The following is a 5,009-nucleotide window of genomic DNA, read 5'->3' on the forward strand; positions in this document are numbered from 1 at the left end:
CATATATATTCACATACTTAAGTATATTCTCCATTAACTTCCATTCAATCAAATGCATCATATTTGCTTAATGCATTGAGTGCACAAACTTGCTAGATTACAAATACATAGATTAAGTTAAGGATTGAGGCAGAAAATCAATACATAGAAAATTTGTGGTATGGAAATGGAAATATTTTTAACCGGCTCACACTCCCTTAACCTATTTATTAGTGTCCGACCGAAGCTGGAATTTTAGCCGAAGCCGAAGCCGAATTCTGAATTTTCTCCTCCTGAATTGCTCGCTAGCCACACTCGTTTGTGGCGCTCTTAAATGCTTTTTAAACCTTTTTTCAAATTAAAAAACAAAAGTAAAAATGCCAATAATGGAATATATTGACACTACGAAGAACAAGTGATTCATCTAAATATTCGTTTATTTCAACTTCAAAAGTGGTTATAGTTTGATGCCCTGCTACACTTACCGTCACTTTGTGTCTTCATATGTGGAGAAGCCTGAAAGGCCACCTGCAGACTAAACTGAAACGGATGCTGGTATAACACTGAATGGAGTGAGGCGGAAATTTCTGGCGGCAGAGAAGACTCGCAAGTCAGACGCACTGTGTATGCCGCCTATTAGACTTACTTCAATGATTCAGGCAGGCAAAAAAAATTCATATTTCAAAATAAGGTTTTCGTTGGATGATTTTTTACAAATTTCGACGTGGTTTAATAACTACAACAACTCATCGATAAACTTGATTAGATAAACTTTTCCATCTGCATATCACTGCCTGTGTCAGGAATTAACCTGCTACTCGGAAAATTTGACTTCAAGAGAAGGTTGCAAGTATGCTGGACGCCGCGATATAAGTTCCATCAGATTCTCTGAAAGAATAAAGCCCATCGGTCAGGTCCTGTTGAAATACACTTACACAGCCTGCACACTCTTTAATTTTTTTGGTATCACTCCAGAAGTCTCTTCAATTGATTTGCAGTTTTTGAGTTTAGGGAAATTTGGTAACTGGTTAACTCTTACCGTTTAGCGCGCGGTTTGAAAGTCTTTTAATTGTAGAATTCAAATTCAAAAACTAAACACATTCGCTGTGAGAGCATTCATTGTAGCAAATACTTGCGCTACTTGCGTTGCTGTCAAAATGAAACAACGTCAAAGCGACGCGAAAGCTGCATGTGACAGGGCCTTAAATATTTTGGTCGTGACCATGGTGGAAGAAAGCTGTTTTATTACTTCACCCGTTTATTACGCCATAGTCGTACTGTGTTCTATGTATAAGTCAAACGCTTGAAACAGCATCGATAAACAATCGATCTAAAATTCAATCATTCAATCATTTTTTCACATTGACTTCTCTAAAAGAAGTCATAAAGACATACAAAAGTAAAAAAGTGCTAGATAAAAAAGGCACAACATATACAAAAACTGATTTACATTTCTAATAATTCTATAACAAAATGCAATCGGAATCCAATAACAATAGCAAATCCAATAATTTCCATGCGCAAATGGATAACAAAGCGGAAGAAAATCAATACATAATGACGGGTATAACAAATATAGAGCGTGATTTCGGCTACATATCGACACTGCTGCGATGGAAGGAAACTCGTTTTTTCGGCCCCTCAGCGCGCGGTTTCTATCATGCCGCCGATTTCTTTTCGGAATATGCAACGCAACGTATCATGGTGCGCAAGCGGCCAACAGATGTCACCATTATCGGCTATGCGGAATTCAGCTATTATCCACTAATAGGCGCGCTGCCCCCCCGATTGCTGGACGCACTGGACTAAACATCATTTCTGGTATGTATTGTGGCGCTGTCAACATTGTACACATTTGTACTTATGCATATAGAATTTGAAAACAAATTTGAACAGCACCACCAAAGAATATGCACTAAACAGAGGCGACACGATGTTCTTTACGCGTTTCATATTTTTCCCCAAATACAATCCAACGCTTTTGCACCGCATACTAGTGGAATTCTTTCATCGTGAGTTCAAGATTCGATATGTTGTGATTGTTCAAATGCCCGAGAACGCAGATTTACGGCCAGAAGGTGAGTGAGGAAGATTTTTAACCGATTTCAAAAGAAGTGAAATGTTATCAATTCGACGGAATATTTTTTTTTTTTTTATTTAAGTAAAAAAAATATTCCGAAAAAAATTCGTCGGAATATTTTTTTTTATCAAGTCATCGGAATATTTTTATTTTTTTTTAATTTAAGTAAAAAAAATATTTCGTAAAAAATTCGCCGGAATATTTTTTTTTTTTTTATGTTAGCCGTTTCGATCATTGTGTCATGAAAGAATTAACGGTATTCCTAAGTTACGAGCAAATTACTTGTTGGAATTTCATCATAGAATTGCAATTTGTACCATATAATTTTTGTTTAATTATTCTAGATACTCCTTGCTATGATATGTTGCAGGGTATAAGCACTGTTTTGTATCCACGTAATTTCAGCGTACAACGGTGTCGTAATGTGCAGCGGCTACACATAATACATCGCAATAATGTTATAGAGCGCATGCGCTATCGAAGAGCTTTGTGAGTAACACAAATTTTATCATTTATTTTTTGCAACAAATATAAGAATGACTAGAGTTCACTTTACTTACAAAAAAAAAATATTAATGACTAGAGAATATGACTAGAGTTCACTTTACTTACAAAAAAAACTATTAAATTCCCATCTCTTTGTACAGACCCGAAGATAACGACGACATCGTAGAAGTGATTGATCTGGATCGCCCCGATTTGCGTGAAGAATATGGCGATTTTTACATAGCAGAGGAGCTGCAAAAAGAAATCGATGAAGATGATAAGCATAATACATTTATCGCCTGTGAGGTATGTACGAATAAATGAAGTCATACGCTTCTGATAAAATAAAACAGTGGCAGTCAAGGCGAATTCATATGAGGTGGTGTTATCAGAGAAGCCGATATAAGAAGCTTCAGTGGGTTGATATCACTTATGTCTGTTTAACCGCAGAAGCAGGTTTTGCCTAGAAGCCTGATCCTAGTACTACATAGTGCTGGCGATCGCAGAGCAGATACTTCACCGTTTTCTCTGCATTTGGTGAATTACAGCTACGGCAAGCAGTGTTGTGTTTCAGTCCTTTCAGCATGGATTCCCACTGCCCAGACCCTAAAGTATGTAGGTTTTCCCATCTACTGTTAGCCACATTTTTCCAGTGCTGAGAATTGCGGCCCTTGATATAGCTCAGAGACACGAGAACCTTCTTCGCCTCTGAGATATCCAGAGCCGACCCATTCCCGGCCAGCTTGTCAGCCATCTCGTTGCCATGAATTCTGTTGTGCCCGGCACCCAGATCAGTGCAACGACATGCCTGTCAGCTAAAGCTATAAAGTTTTCCCTGCACTGTTTTATTATGCTGGAGGTGATGCTTAAAGAGCCAAGTGCCTTGCTCGCTGCCTGCAGTGAAGCTAGTAGGGACAGAGAAGTACTTCTATAAAGAAGACCACTCGGTGACCGATAGCCTTTGAAAAGGTGTGGTCGTAGTGACATTTCAAATCTATGGACACTACGTTCCACAGATTGTGTACAAAATAATATACACTGGTAATTTTTCTTGACACAGGGCCTTCACTGGTTTAGGTATTCACACTTTCCTAACTATTAGATTTCTTGGTTTAGATTTATTATTCCCAGGTAGATATATTTTATTGTTATTAAATGAATAAAAATATAACCACAAAAGAGGACTATCCGATAACCAGGCAATATTTTTCCGTAAGCCGATGTTAAGTCTCTAACGGAAGTCATTTCATTCTTTGAAAGATTAGCACTTAACTTATAGAGGATTGTTCTTTTTAAATAACTATCTTTTTGTTTCTTAGTTGCAACATCAAACAGTCGGTTTTATTTGGCTTAATAACGATGTCAATATTCTTACTCTGATCGAGAACTTTGAGTGTGAAGGTTTCGGTAATATGATACGATTCTTATCAGATAAACCACATATGGAGAAACAAATTATTGTTTCGTAAGTATCGAGTTGACGTACTTACAAATGTACATATGCACGCAAATAAGACATACCTTTTATCTGCATTAGTGGCATCGAGAAGAAGCCGTACTATAAACTTTTCACATCGGAAGCAATCGGGAAAATTTATGAACAGGATTTGAATAAATTAATTGACCATTCTGATGAGGGAAAGCAAAGGTAAGAAAGGTTTGGAAAACAACAGAATTCCATTTATGTAAAATGTAAAACTTTATAAATAACTTTCTGATCTCACACAAAAAAAAAGTACAAGTGAAGTACTCAAGCATTCAACGCGTCCTTCGTCGGGAGATCAAAATGTCATATCCTCAGCCCGGCGAAAGGAGCGTGTCAGTTTCAACTACGCCGACGGTAGCGACAAAAACTTTTATCTGCGAGAGGAGTACTTACGCAAAATGCAATTATTGGATTCATGTGCGTAAAATTTGTTCAACATACATAAATATATACATACATTCATATTTAGATTTAAGGAGTCATGAGCACTATCAAACATCTTTTCGCAAACGTTTGCGCATTCCCTACAATGTACCAGAGTTGCATAGTTCATACGAAGATGGAGATTTCCCATTCGATATGCATTCCAATGTGTTCGCTATAAAATTGCTGGGCATTAGGGAAACTACAGACACCCGCTTTGCTTCACGTTTCATTGCGACAGCTTTTACCGCACATCCGGATCGTGATTACTGCATCATATCTATACCAAATAACACGCGTCTGTCGAGAAGTGTAGCGATGTTGCTTGGTTTGTTTGTGGTGAGTATTGCGTTTCTTTATACATATAAATAAATTTAATTTAGTGATTTTACGTCAAGGGAAAGGGATAAGGATAAGGGCTAAGGATTAGAATGAGGATAAGGATGAAATTACGAAAAAGAATAAAGCTAAGCATAAGGATACTGAAAAGGATAAAAGCATAAGTTTAGGTAAAAGGATAGGAATAAGGATGAGAATTAGAATAAGGATAATTAT

General features: G+C 37.2%; 1 pseudogene; it reads left to right on the forward strand.

The window, feature by feature from the left end:
- The first annotated feature begins 1,452 nt into the window (after positions 1 to 1,452).
- On the forward strand, positions 1,453 to 4,793 carry LOC118755345 (annotated as a pseudogene).
- The last annotated feature ends 216 nt before the right edge of the window (positions 4,794 to 5,009 follow it).

The sequence above is a fragment of the Rhagoletis pomonella genome, unplaced genomic scaffold, assembly GCF_013731165.1.
Source record: "Rhagoletis pomonella isolate Grant_MI unplaced genomic scaffold, Rhpom_1.0 Rhpom_scaffold_06028, whole genome shotgun sequence".
Classification (NCBI taxonomy): domain Eukaryota; kingdom Metazoa; phylum Arthropoda; class Insecta; order Diptera; family Tephritidae; genus Rhagoletis; species Rhagoletis pomonella.